Below are 15,830 nucleotides of genomic sequence, written 5' to 3' on the forward strand. Positions count from 1 at the left end.
CACAACCCCAAAAAGACTGTGGCCCACAGAGGGATCACACTGGTGCAGAGGAAATTAGTAAGAAGGAAGCAGCAGTGGAACAAAAGGGTGAGAAACAAGGAAAAGCAGAGAGAAACCACTACATCTTGACCCCAAACCCCTGTTACCACTCATTGCCTCACCAAAGGAACTGAGTATAACCTGTGGAGATAACAAGAGGGGAGGAGATGTGTCTGCAGTTCAGCTGGGCCTGGGAAAGGGGAAGGAAAGATGTTTTATTGTTTGTCTTCTTCACTTCCCAATACCTGAATCAGCAAATAAATATACTATAGCAATAAGTTAGGTTAAATTCCCAAGGTGTGCAAGCAGCTGTGTGGGCTTGTGGCTGCTGGCTGGGTGTAGAAAGAGATAGTGAAGGTCAAGAGATGAAAGCAAATGGTTTTAACATCAATAAAAGTGTCCATCTTCCTAAATCAAACTGCGGGATCAGAGAGTTCTCATTTCAGATGAGAGGCTACACCATAGGACAGGTCTGCAAAAGTTTGTTTTCAGAGGAAATGGGAAAGTGCCATGCACAGCACAAACACACAACAGAGAAACAAGAACAGATGATGTCTCACAGGGCAGTTTTAAGCTCTGTGACCCATTTGTATATTGAATCTTTGGCCACCACAAGCTCAGAGCAAGGGCTCAGCCTACCTTCTGGGAAGCCTGTAAGGGTTCAGAAGAAGCACAGTAAGGTACAGCTGAGGAATGAGTGACAGTAAACATTGACTTCTCACTTCTGAGCAAATCCCAGTACAGTCAAGGCTGGCAGCACGATGACCTCTACTGAGAAATACTATAACAGAGCAAATCCTGCTTTGATATTTCCATTGGATGGAAAGATGGATTCCAGATACAAGCCTGAGAAAGAGAACTTACTGTTCACATTTAAATGTCTCAAACAATTGATGTGCCTGATAATAAAATTTTAGTATCAGTTAGAAACCACAACATCAAGCTCTTCTCCTTCCTCCATGTTTTAAAAATAAACTTCAAACAGAACGATTGTTTAAGTTTCAGAACTTACTTCCATCCTTTCTTGGCACTAAAAGCTAGCTCACAGTGATGGTAAAGTAGAAGCATTTTCACCTCTGAATAAACCCCAGAACTAAATAATGTATTACAGCACTTGTCAGAGAGTTTGAGAAAGCATAAAGACTTTTGCATAAGACATTGTTCAAATGTAGAATAAAAAAACACTCTGTCTTTTCCTAAACAAATATCAAACTTAAAATGGTAAGTTTCCTCACCAGGCATTTGTAGATTTCTCAGGTTTTTTGAACATCCAGCAATTTGTAACTGACCAAATATCACAAATAGACCCCTCACAACAGAAGGCAATTCATTAAAAAAAAAAAAAAAAAAAAGACTGCTTGTAGAAATTATTCTGTCATGACGAGTCATTTACCCACACATAACAGACTGGCTACCAGCTCAAGAATCTCCAGAATTCAGAAACTGCTGAATGAGACAGCCACAGAGAGCTTCTGTGTTTATATACTTGTTCTGGCCCTTGTCAGATGCCTTTGCCACTTCTCATCTGGCCATGCAGCCCTGTAATAATCTTTGTCATGAATCCTCATGGATGTAGATTCACGATAATTACACAACAGCAGATGCTTTCTTCCTGAAAGTGAAAAGGTTGAGAGGTCACATGCCTGATCTCACCTTCTGAGTTTAACCATGCTGACCAGCAAACCTTCAAATCTCTGCCATAATGCTGCTTCTGGTCTGCTGCCTTCAAGGTTCAAAGGAAACTGGAAAGTTTCTTGCAGCAATTGTGCAGTCTTTTCTTTATGCAAGAAGAACAGGGATCAACACATGGAGAGCTCTCTCCTTTTACATGCAGTGTGCGGTGATAAACCAGGCATGAGTGTCTCACAGTGAATCAGTCTGCAGTCTTAACTTCAAACCAGTGGGCTCAGAAAATTCCTGAATTCACATTCCCAGACCCAGAATATAAACAAAACTCTCCTTAAAAAAACCCAAACATTCAAAAGCAAATCACCAAACACAAAGAGGAAATAAATGCAGCTTAGTACTAACCTAAGTATTCTTACCATGATTTTGGTCAGATAATTTAGTGTCGAATATAGACAAAAAAAAACCAATTATGGCATCATATCATAAAAGCAAATCAGATTATGAAACTGGGTCTAATGATTCCATTTGTGCTGGAAGAGTTTAGTCTATGCATTTCAACAAACGTGGTCATTTATTCAGATACCAGAAGATGAGAACCATAAGTTCAAATGCTTCACTTGCCTTACGAATTATTCTACAAATGGCAAACTCTGCAATGCAAAATACAGACTTTTATTGCAATTGGTGGAGTTATAGTATCGGTTCCTTAGCTGGTAGAAATTGGTATAGAGCCACAAAAGCCAAAGGATCATTGATATCTACAAACAGAGATTCTGGCTCATAGTTGGCACCAGTAATATTTTCACTGTAGTAAGGGGAAACGCACTGTGCCAGCGCTAATGGTACACATTCTTCCCTGAATTCCTGATTTGTTTTAATTCTTTGTCTACCTTATAAAATACTTGGTTACCACAAAGAGTGGTATTTTTGTATTTTAATTCATGTGAGAGCTCTTTACAGTTATTTACAGTTATCATTTTTAAAGGAGCTTTGTCCAACCATTACCTCCAGGTACATCTTAGGTATGAAGCTTTTTATCTTAAGAAAGAAAGAAAGATATTGAAAATGGTTTACAAATTGAATTTTAAGCCTAAAATGAGAGATTATCCCAATCAGACCCATTTCCTTTCCTCTAAACACAACACATTTGCATATCACATTGGGATTCCCATCTCAATGTGGATCTCAATGTAGATCATAAGTTATGATCCAACCTTAAGATTTATTTATTTATTTGGCTAACATCACATCTGTAATATGTTTCACTTAGAGCCATTGAATAATTACAGTCATAAAATTAGATATTTTGATAAATCATTGCAGAGGTCACGTCTAAGCATGGAATTGCCTCTTCTGGGGTCTAAAAAGAGAAGTGCAACATGAAGGCTGAAGTTGCATGAGTATGCAGATCAGCTCTTCAATGGAAAACCCACATCTAAAGCCTCCATTTTACAGCTCGACCCAGTATATTGGGCCAGTTGCTCATGTCAGCAAGGCTTCTCAGGAAGCTTCTTCTTTGGCTCCATATAACCAAAGGAAGTGAATTTCTGCTGGGAAGCCCCGTTGAGATAGAAAACCAGAAACCACAACAGAAGCACAAGGAACTAATAGCAAAAAGTTCACTGGAAAAAAACCAAGAACCACCCCTAAAAGAAGATTCTAAAGTGAAATATGAAATAACTATTTTGATTAATTTACAGATAAAATTAGTACTCTCACAAATATTAGGATAAATAAAACATGAAATCAGTAATATTTCAGAGGAAAAATAACAGCACAAGACAGGAATAATATGAGAATATTTCATAAAAATAGCAAAAGACAAAGGAAAGAATGCTATGCTATGCTCACCAACAATGAGCAGATGGTGGGAATGTGAAGCTCAAGGGTGAAGAATGGATCAAAGGTAAAAATGAAAGTCCTTTAGTGAAAGAGAAAGCATTTGGAAAGAAGAACACAGTATTTTAATAACCCTTAATGGTGAAACTGGGGAAGCCAAACATGAACTAACAATTTTCCAAGTAACTGCGCTATTTGTAGAAGAAACATGCTTTCAGTTTCAAGGGGCATTTAGATCATACAGGATTAATTTAATACTCCATTTCAATTCCATTCCTCCTAAATCATAAAGCTGAGAGTTGAAATATGTTAAAACTAGGTGACAGAGTCTTCCAAACTCTAAAGAATGGATGGAAGCGATTGTTTCTCCTTTTAGAAAATCTGGAAAGATGGACATATAATAGCTGCTGTAGAACCTGCAACCATATTACAACATAGAAACCCTGCCTTTCCAACTCACAGTCTTATGGCCAGGTCAATACAAAGCAGAGTTTACAATTTAGGTACTGAAACACATATGGTTTGGTATCTCCAGAACTCAGAACTTTACTTTCCTCTGAAGCCCTTGGAGGCAGTTTTGTATCTCAGAATCAAATCAGCATCCAGAGAACCATGCAGGAAGTAAAAGCACTTTATCCAACTAGTAAGAAACAAGCTACCTAAGATCCCAGCCCCTTCTTTTCTTTCAAAGCCCCACTGGGGAGCAGGGCAGTGCTGTGTATGGCAGCTGAGTTCTTGCAGTGCTGCCCTGGGCAGTAGTAATGTGGGTTCAGTTGCCTCCACAGTTTCAGGACTTTAACCTCATGTTCTGCACCATTCAGGAGAAGGCCCTGAACAACAGACTTGTTTGTTAAATCCAGGCTATGGCACATTTTCACCTGGTGATCAGTTGAACACAGACCTTCTTGTGGCTAACATATTTGCTTGCAGCAATGTCTTATTCTAGCATGCATATGAAAAAAGTAGAATAATCACTAATAGCTATTATCAAGTCTCAGAATACATTGCCTTTAAAGGACCTGCATCAAGGTTTTGGATACAACAATGATAGTTATGACAAAACAGATGTAATTGGGGAAAAAAAAGATTGGACAGATGTTTAAAGAAAAAGGAAAAGAATGTCTTGGAAACTCTATAGCAGATGAAAAGAAATCTATAATTAAAAGATCTGTAGGAGACGTATAGAAGCAAACAGTATCCATGTAAGGGAGTCCTAACATATTTACAACAAGATACATACCAGGTTCAGGCAGATTGAGCATGTAAGCATCTCTTGAAGCACTGCATCTGAAGTTGTTCAACAGGATGAAAAATCAACGTCTATTATAACGCAGACACTAAATTATCTTTAAATCCTGTGTAAATTACCAGCAATGGAAGGATATGCCTATAACAAAAAGCAGTGGAAGCAAATCATGGGGCCAGCCTGGGATCCTCAAATCTGTTGAGGATAGAAATAACAAGTGCAAAATACTGATATTATGCATGATAAGAATATAACAAGCTTTTTTTCACTATAAGAATATAAGCTGACTTTCACCTTAAATGAAATTCAACACCTTACAGGATACTTGTATAAGGCCTATGAAGTATATGTATTTCACTTATAGTTTCAAAATAGGTAGAAATTTTATGACGGTATGGAAGAAATAAATCACCACATAAAAAGGGAGATAAATGTTTTTAACACAAATAAGAGTTTTCTGCACCAACTTTCATAGAAAATGTGCAATTTCATCAGAAGACCAAGAGTTAGAAAACCCAGCTGTGTGTTGACATTAACCTCCTCAAAACTGAAAAGAGAAAATGTTTTGTGCCTTTGACCAAAACATGAAATGTTCCGTAGGTGTTTTCCTCCAGCTATTTCAGCTGCAGGTACTTTTGTCTTAAATAAATATAAATAGGGTACCCTCACAGGCTGGCCCAAATTCCACCACGTGCAACAGGAAGGTCAGCTGCTCTTCCCAGGCAGACGCATTGCAAAGTAAATTATGCACCAATTTTTTCTACTAAAGCAAAATGTGGGATCATATTCTGTCATCATTCCCATGCAAACCCTTACTATACTACATGATTGGTGCCACAAATTAAGAAAGTATATAAGCATGCAAGCACCAAAAGCACAGCTGTTTGAGCCTCTGACAGAATGTCCATTTTCAGGGATAGACATCTACATCTAGTCCCACCAAGGAGTTGGGCAGATATTTCCTACACAGGGCTGAGATGGAAAAAAGGTAGTGAAGACTTGAAAACAGGTCATCTGAAATGAAGGAAGCGGTAAGGTTGTGAGAAAGATAGTAATAAATAGTTGTGAAAGGTAAATAGTTTATAAATTCACTTAGACATGCAAAAACATTATCTAACCTTATAGTCAGATGCTCTGAATAAAAGTAGTTAGAATACAAAACCTATTTAAAGCCATCCTCACTGTTACAATTGTCATATAACAAAAAATCCAAAACAACCAACCCCCCCCCCAAAAAAAAAAATCCAACATTCTGTCTTTTTTGAAGGAGTAGAAGGAGGTCAGGTTTCTGTCAAAATTATATATTTAAAAAATATGCTTTAAGGAACTGCAGAGCAGTAAAGGAAATTCTTTAAAAATAGAATTCCTGTCACTGCTATACTCTGAAGGTGACTGAAAAACAGCTGTCCCAAAGAATGGGGTTTTATGCTTTGATGAGGCAAACAGTTATGTGGGCATAAAGTGCTATGACTAGCAAATAGATGCTTCCTAACAGGAAAGTGCTGAAGAAGTACTTGGGCTTTGGGGATTTTTACAATCTGTTGTTGAAGAAATCCTTTATCTTGATGGTAGGGTAGGAGGCATGCCAGTAAAATGGTTTCCTGGCTTGGAATCTTCTTTGAAAGAGAATTTTCCAAAGCTGTGTTTTTTCATTTTAAATTTCAAATGAAACTGTCATTCAACAATGGCTTCTATTTAGCCAAATTAATTTCAATTTTTTTTGAGGTAAAAGAAATGGTAAAATCTAACAACTAGTTTGTCTATGAGGTGTGGGGTTTTTTTTTTGTTGTTTGTTTGTTTGTTTGTTTTTAATGTATACTATTGGGTAAATGACTATAAAAGTGAAATATAAGGGGAAAAGTTATCAGTTAAAGTGAAAAATTAGGAATGTATTTTTGGCCCTGTGGCCATTCACACTTCCACTTATCTGCCACAGAAGCCCACAGAATAAAATAAACACATCAAAATTAATTCCTTTAAGAGAGACCTACAAGAGAAGGATGTCCAGATGCCCTCATTTTGAATTATCATTGAATTCAACAAAAAAGCATGAGAGCTGACAGTTACACAACACCTTGCTTAGCCTTGCATATGTCCTGTAAATGTTCTCCATGGAATTTCCTCAATCCACACCTATGTGATCTCAGTGAGTTTAGCTCATTTATGTTTTCTAGGATGTGTCTGCTAAAGGTACAAAAGAAATGTAAAAAATCTTGAAATTAATCAAGAAGTGGGATCATGGGTTTATAAGCTAAGGCCCCTGTTTGTCTCTTTCATGAACCATTTATTAAGCTGTTAGGCAGCTAAGTGTGTAATTCAGTCACACAAAAAAATCTTGAATAAAGATGGGAGAGGCTCCATTTAAAGCGGCTTCTTTACAGATCACTTCAAAGATAGAGTAAGGGACCCAGTTCTAGGAAATACTCAGAGGTGATCTTAAACTCATAACTAATCAGAAGCATATTTTAATTTAAAATTGAGTATTTGCTTAATACGCCTGGACACGCTGAGCTCCTGAGTACTGCATGGTAAGAGGTAATACCTTGTATTGTAGCTCCCCCAAAAGATATCAAACACCTTACAGAAACAAATATAAATAGGATTCCAGAGAAGGCAGCCTGCAAATTACATTGTTAACATAATGTCTAAAGGAAAAATCATGCATCAATCTTCAAATCGAATAGTATTTTTCACCTGTCTGACACACTTTTCTCATTTTAAGCCAAGATCTTAACATTAGCTGTGCAAAATACATGTTGAGCAACTTTTAGATTCAGGGAATATAGTGACTACTCGGTTAAATTAAGTACAACAGAAGCATTAGATATTTAATTTGCACAACCTAAGAGAGGAAACTTTACTGATTTTTATGTTAGGGAGTTATAACAAAATGGGGGACAAGGCTGATTCTAAATATATGTTGAAAAAGATGCATAAATGCAAATAATGACAGAAGTAACTGGGTAGTTGCTACGTTTGTATGCCACTATATGTCTCATGTTGAACACTTGTTCAACCGTGTTAAATGAAATGCATGGCAAGAATTGTCCTTAAAAAAACATCTTCTTTAGACCTCTTTATTTATGCTATTGATCAGACACAGAAAATCTCACAGCTAAGGTACAATTTTTGCTGGGAGCTCTTTTTTTCTATTCCATAAAACTCATCTGAACTTAAATGACATTGTAAGCCACTGCGACTTCACCCATGCTTAGTGAATTTTTATACTTCCATGTCTGAGTGAGAGCACTATTGGCAAGGGGACATTTCTTCCCAGTTTCTTCCTAGGTGTGGGACTGTGCACTCTTCCATCAGCTCATGCTGTGAACAAGTACTGCAGGAGCAAATCAGGGCTTACACTGTAAATGAAGGTTTGTAGCAGGATATGGTTAAGCACTAGAGTTCAAGAACTCTTTAGCTACTCTTTCAGATCAAATTTTTCTTCTACTGACACCTGAATAGTGCCGAGGCTTCATGGGACAAGCGGCAGTTTGACTGGAATACAGTCACAAGAAGGGATGAATTTAGGAGGAAGCAGTACCAGAGCAGTACCAGAGATTGCTGTGTAGGACGTCAAGAGAGGTGTAAGAAGGAAAAGAGCAGAAGATGCTGGGAAGTAAGACTGAGAGCTGGAGATCGTTGGAGATGGAAAGTGGTTGCACAGACACTGGCTCTGAACTCCAGTGTGCTCAGGGGAGTGGTGGGGAGAGATGCCAGAAAGAGATTTAACCAGGATTTGAGAAGAGAGGATTGGCACCTATTTGACAAGAAGAGTAAGGCTAAGATTCATATGAGAATCTGCTCTGATTTTGTGAGACCTGACTGAATAGCGTAGTACTGGGGATCAGAAGATTGGAGCAACGTATCTTGGATTGAGGGGCAAGAAGAATAGAAGCGTAAAGTGTAAAGGGAAGACTGGACTTTGAAAGATAAGGGAAGGAGGGAGCAAGCTTGGGGAGTGGAGGGAGAAGGACCGATATCCTCTTCACACTCTTAAACTCCCAAGACTACTGTGGAGGCCAAGATTTCACCTGGACTGGTAGTGCTTCCCTGCTGCAGCAAATGCTGGTGACATTCTTCAGTGATGCAAGAGGATAGCAACCTGCTATTTCCATCAATTGAGAAGTTAAATGGTGGAGAGGCAGGCGGCAGTCTGGAGGGATTTTTTTCATACCAGGTTTTTTCCAAATGTTACTTTTGTTAACTGAGGCATCTTAAAGTGGGGCATGGGGGAGCCTCTTCCAAGAGAGTATGGAAGTACTCCAAAGACAGAAAATATCAAATCAAAACATAATCATCTCTCTTTCCTCCTCCCTGGGTGAATACTTCAACACTTTCCTCTGAAGGCCCCTATATTTTAATATGCATGGAAAAAATCTTGCTCTAGTAGTGAGTTGGGACTGCTCAGTAAATGAGACTGTCATTTGCAGAAACCCTGCTGCATCTGTTGCAGAAGTTATAAACTGTCTTGTGAATAAGGAAGAGAGAGGATGCTCTCAAAATTAAGGCAGCTGAATGCTACCCTGGAGAAGTGGGTTTAGGTTCTGAGCCTGTCTCTACCACAGAGTTCCCAAATGATGCTAGGCAAGTCCCTTTGAAGAAATTTTCACAGGTGGTCACTTTCTGTATGTTCCTCATTTCTGACTCGAGACCCTGGTACCAGATTTGCAGAAATGCTGAGTAGTACTAGCTGCAAGTGCAGTCACTGAGCACTGGTCTGGGCTCACAAACCACCCACAAATGCTGAGCTCTCTAAAATACAAGTTCTTAGGTATCTTAGAACAAATACACAAAATTAGCGGGTATGCTCTAATTTAATCTCATTGTGCCTTCATCCCTGTTAGACAAGGATAAAAAAAATTATCTCCGTATCGCAATCCACTTATAAATGTTTTAATCCTTGTGTATGTTGTAATGGAGGAAGCATAACAAAAAAAAAATCTATAAAGAGGTTAACAATTCTCTCTTGAAAGCAACATCTGACACTGTAGTGAATAAGGCTTGGGGATGCAATCAAGATCGAAATCCCTCTGGCTAATTAGTCACTAAAAGAGCACTATCCCAAGTATGCACTGAATGAAGGAAAGACCCTTGTAGCAGAAACAGATGGTGATCGTGTCATAATAATATCATAACACACGTACACAGTGAGGACAAATTAAAGTTGTACCAGTCAATTTAATTTGGTCATGTTATAATTAACTTTTTATTTCTGTGGAATGGAATGGCCAGTCTCTTCGCGAACGAAGAACCGGGGAAGGTCTTTCCACCTTCCAGCCTGCGCATTGGATTTTTTTTAGGTGAGACACAGTGTGTATTTGCAATTTGAATATCCTTTTAAAGGAGATTTCACTGTGTGCACAGACAGGAGGGCTATTTTTTTTTAATTAGTTTCTTCCTCTTTAAAAAAACCCACATGGACATCTAAGGGACTTCTTGATCCTTCCAGAGGGGCTTTAACAGCACAACAACATTTTTTTTCCAAAATGTTTTGGAGACTTTTGACTCTGATAAATGTAAACATTTGGGAAGAGGAATCTCTGGGAATGTTTAGAGTTCAGAGTTGACAAATATATTGCTAGTGTTCCATTTGTGAAGCTGCCTGGGGCTTGTAAATAAATTTCCCAGTACTGTCAACTTCAGCAACACCATATGAGGAATTAGGATTACTATCCTAATATCCTCTGTCTTCATAGAGACCCCAGTTATAGCTTGAGTTGTGCCTCTGGATAAGAAGTCAGAGAGTTGGCACATCTGCTCTCCTCATTTCATGTTTTCATTCATGTTGTAGCTGCCCCTGCTCTTCTCACACAAACATGACATAAAAATCTTGACGTGTGTAGTGCAAAACCAAACCATTTACATACTGATGAGGAAAGAGAGAAATCAGGTGATTTATTTCTAATTAGCAAAATTAAAAGTAGAAAAAGAATATGTCTGTATTTTCCTCTGTGCATCATTTCAGAGTAATCAGTCTCTTACTCAGTATTATTTACCTTCAGTTAAATATTAAGCATTAGTGATAATAAATCCCACAAGTGGCTTGTTAGAGTTCTCTCTTCGGTATTTCAAAGCCTGATGAAATAAAACATTTGCTTGTGAAAATGACATAGACTGGTAATACCTTGGGAATTGAAAGGCACCAAATGAAAGGAAAATAAACCCAAAATAACGTCATCAGCTTTGATTAAAATAACCTTTTTTGAAAGTATGGAATTCCCATGAGAATGCTAGGAAACAATTGTAAATCTACTTTTAGATGACTTATATGATTCATCATAATATTTATTTCAAATAAGTTCTCCTTTTTTTAATAGAGCTTGAAACTTGCTAACATATAGTAGCACTGTTCTTGCAGAACAAAAGCAGTATTTTCACATACTAGAGTTCAGCAGACATATTGTTTTTATTTTAAGACTCTTTTGGAGAAGTAAATGTAACTGTTAGACAAAAAATATACAGAATGTATTTTTATACAGAAATTATAAGGTACTACATAGTAGATTGCCCTTGTGTGGCAGGAGGGAGTACACAAGGCTCAGCTGATAAACGTGCTTGTTCTATATCCATGTAGAACATCTTCTTTGCACACATCAGCCACAGATAATCCCTATTGGCCACCCTATCCTGCTGGTCAGAATGGGTGCCTGGCAAAAAAACCTCTCTCATGTGTCATCATCTAACAAAAGAACCAAAGGAGAAGCAGACTTCTCTGAGATGATGCTTTTTTTCCTTTTTTTTGCATCAGCAGTAAACTGTGATATAGAGCATATTAGGCTTTGGTCCTACTGGAAGTACTTTTCTGCAGAATGCCCTTTTATCTGACGAATATCTCTGAATAAACTCCCATTTCTCTGCTACACTTCCAGGTAAACTACACATGCTTGAGTATAATGTGTAATTTAGGTCTCCCTCTACCAAGCATCTATTTTATTTGTGAATCAAGATAGATGTTTAAGATAATATGAACATGTTAGTTATACATCTCAGTATACTACTGCAAGAAGCTTTTGAAAGCATTGATTGCTGCTTGCTTTTGATCCTTTGTTCCTTCTGTTTATCCTCTGTCATATAAATGATGTGTGACACAGTGCATGAACAATTGTGAATTTAGGTGATGAACATAGAAGAAAATAAATCCACAGAAGAAAAAGTGACAAGAAAACTTCAGAAAATCATCACTGAAACTAGGAAGTTTCAATAAAAAGTAGGGACTAGCAACTGGAAAATTAAGCTGGAAGATTCTGCTTTCTCCCAGAAGCAATTTTAAGATTTTTATATATATATATATATTTCCTTGGGATGTTTCCCATATGCAATTGACTGCCATCTTCAAAGACTTTGGGCAGAATGCCTAGGAAATATACCCACTCCTTTTGAAATCTAATGCTTTCTCCTATCCTGTTTTTTCCTTGGTGTGTTCAGAGACCACAGGTCTCACATTTGTTTACAAAGCGCTGAAGAGCTTTCTGGCACTCCATTTCTGAACTGGGTATCTAAAAAAATTTAGATTGTGAGTGTCTAGGCTTGATGATCCATTTGATCCCTTCTGTCTCGTGTTCCAAATTGCCATCAAGCAGCAAGGATTTTCTGAGCTACTGTGTGCAGACATAGCATTTTCATTCCTAAGTATTGCATGTCATAAACATATCTCTTCATACAACCTCGTAGGGACTGAGCAGAGGTAAGTCCTTATCAGTGGAATTTCATATTTTGTCTAATGCAAGATGAAACACTGTATGATAAGGCCAATTTCTGTATTGTTGATGATTGCAGGGCGAAATGAAATATGACAGGTTCAATGATTGTTCTGGTTCTTGGCAAATTACTTTTTTTTTTTTTTTTTTTTTTAATCACAAGAAGCCTTGTGATTTTAAAGTGCTGTGAAAAGAGTGCTGAGTTTTAGAGAGGGACTTTTTTAACTTTTGGAACCGCTAATTTAAATGCAGGCATGTTAAGCAAATCCTCATAATAACAAAGATAAGTGGCTTGGTGGCAACTCCTACCTTAAAGAAAATAGAATCGCTGTTAACTAGCTGTCAACAGGTCACTCTCATCAGAAAGTGGGACACTTAAAGGAAGAATTAACAGGCACATTCAGATTCAGTATTTTAAAACAGTGGATAATGGATAACGTGGTGGCAAATGCAGGTAACACTTGTAAAACAGCAATAGGCTTCTAGACTTTGTCCCTCTTTATTTGCGTTTTTCAATAATTTTTTTTTTTGTTTTGGTTTGGTTAGTTCCTATGCTTTCCCCCTCCACCTTGCACATGTTTCACCTTGAATTTCTGTTCTAAATGAGGAGAAACAGGAACACCAAAAGTTACTGAAATCAATAGATTTGATGTTTCCCCCTTACCATAATCATGACACCTTCCCTGTCCTTTATAGGAACTGCTTTGGGGGTTAAGATATTTTCACAGGTATAAAGATGGTTGTGGCAAGACATTTGGATAAAACCACACAGAGCCTCTTGTTAAGGGCATTCTCCATAGCTGTAGTCAGCATATATTCTACTACTCACAGCTTCTCCATGGATGAATCAAAACACAGCTACAAGAATATGGTTCACCTACTGCTCATTTGAGGATTGTCACAGTATTAAAGATGTTATTAACTCTGTTAAGAAGTTCTGGAAGAGAGATGTGACTCATAGGTTTGGTGCCAGCAAATACACAAGTTTTAGGGCTATGTCTACATGTGATTGAACAGGGCTGTGCATTCTTTCAAGCAAGAGGTGAGGCTCTTGAAATACTGAACTAGGGAAACAGTCACCAGGAATGAAACCTGTGGTCCCAAAAGTAACGGAAAAATTTCCTCCTACACTAACTCCCATAATTTTAGGATGAATCCCTGGAGTAGAGTTCCCAACTCAGTCCTTGTGAGAATAATGTAGGGGAAACACACGATCTGTAGAGGAATGAAGAGTAGAGAAAAGAGGTTCTTAGTAGGTTTCTGAAAGATGGAGGAAGCCAGTGCAGAAGATGGCCTGTATGAATATAATACCTCTTTGAGGCTATGTAACTGAGAACAAAAGCCTATGTCTTGCACAATAAACAGACATTTTCCTCTGTACCAAGTAATAAAATCTTTAACAGAATAAGACTAGAAGTGTGCCAATGACAAACAACAGCATCACTAACTATACTGAAATTTCAGCCTAAATTATTTTTATTTTCACAGGCAAGAATTCTTGAAACATATTTTTTCAATGAAAGAAACTGTGCACAATACAAATCCTTTCATGTTACATTAGGCTGGCTTATTCTTATAAAATAAACACTTTGTCCTAGATCCTGTCCAGACTGTTTGTATGTGAAAATATATGTTTATACTTGTGTCCTGAGGCAAGAGCAAAAAGTGAGGATTTGTCCTGCTCTTTGCAGAGGCTGTAAGATCCCTGGGACAGCCAACAGCCCCACAGTCTGGTGCTACTCACATACTGCACCAGAGCTGAGTTTCCCGTTTCTTGCTTTTGAGTTGTGTGTGCTTGTGTTACGTGGGAAACAGTCTCTAAATATCCCCAATTTGTGAGAAACAGAGTCTCAAAATATAATTAGTTTTCAGATTGGAATTTATTATATGGTAAAAGCAAACAGCATGCTGGGTGTACAGACAGGAAATCTTCCTAAGTCTGCCACATCTGATACAGGGTGCAAGTCCGAGTTTTATTTCCGAACATTTCATACATATTAATTATATCACATACATGTACATTTATAGCTAATCTAGGTATTCACCATATGTTTATTTTCACAGTTTAGACTAATTGGTTATCTCTACAACAGTGATAGCTGTCCTATAATTCATACATTCTTAAGACTACAAGACTCCTAAAAGATCATATGATTCATTTTAGGAAACCAGAGATGATTTGTAGCTTTTGACCTTGATGGCCTTACAAAGGGTCTGTTTTATTTCTTGATGGGGGTGTAATTAAGCTTCACAATCTGTTTGGTTTTTTTTCCCTCCTGGGTTATATTCACTTATTTGACATGAATTACAACAATGTTAGCTTTTGGATTGTTGATTTTTAGGTTAGTGTGTCACTGGAAAACTCTTGGGATTGTAGCTGTGAACTCGATATGCTGTCAGTTAGTCCAGATTTCAGAAATACTAGTCATAAGTGAAGAAATTAGAGTAGCACACAGAAATAATATATAGTAAATACAAGCCATTATAAATCAACCAGTTGCAGACAAAATATGGAAAGTTTAGTCAAGTGTTTCACCACGCTGTCAGACCATCACTGGGACAAGGATTAGCCCTCAAATGTGGGTTTAAATGTATACTGAGAGGCAATCAAAAACACCTGCAAGCAAACATATCACACTTCTAAGCTTCTGAACTCCTGAGAGTCAGAAAAGCAGCTGTATCAACCAGAAGGTGATGTTTCACCAGAGAACACTCCAGGTCATAATTGTTTCTAAATTCTCTCCTGTTTTGCCCATTTTCCTTGCATCATCTTCCAGAATAGACAGTATAAAGCTAGGACCTTCGCCATACTAGGTAGGAGAAAGTCTGAAACATGTGGATAAGGTGGGAAGTGGAAGATACCATGCACTATAACAGCAATGGATGTTTTAAGGATGCATACAAAAATTAACAGGAAAATCTTTAAATTGCTACATTTTGAAGACTGATGCAAGTAAGATTAAGAAATGATGTCAAAGTTCAAATTAACACAAGTATCCATAAAGCGTTCCTAAAAATTAAGATATTAGTGATGACTGAATGACTGAAATCTGAAACTTTTAGAGTAAAGTTTTCATAGGACAACACATCAAACGTTAACAAAGGTGGCTCACTGAAACTGCAGTACCTGGAGTCTCGTAATTATTAAAAATCCATGTGCTCTGAGTTCAGCAGCTGTTCCGAAACCATAGGCACTGCTTAGAGGGAGCTTATTTCAGGGTCGATGCACAGAGCAGTCATAAACTGTAGGTAGAATAGCTCATATGCAATTATGCTACAGTGGCATTTAAGAAAACAGTTCCAGCCTTACCTTTAGTTACAGTATTTGTATGGTGAAGAGGAGCCACTTGCCTTAGGTGCCCTTGATGTCTAATATAACT

The sequence above is a fragment of the Empidonax traillii genome, unplaced genomic scaffold (assembly GCF_003031625.1).
Source record: "Empidonax traillii isolate 1590-97213 ecotype Southwest subspecies unplaced genomic scaffold, ASM303162v1 scaffold84:size2688230, whole genome shotgun sequence".
Taxonomy (NCBI): Eukaryota; Metazoa; Chordata; class Aves; order Passeriformes; family Tyrannidae; genus Empidonax; species Empidonax traillii.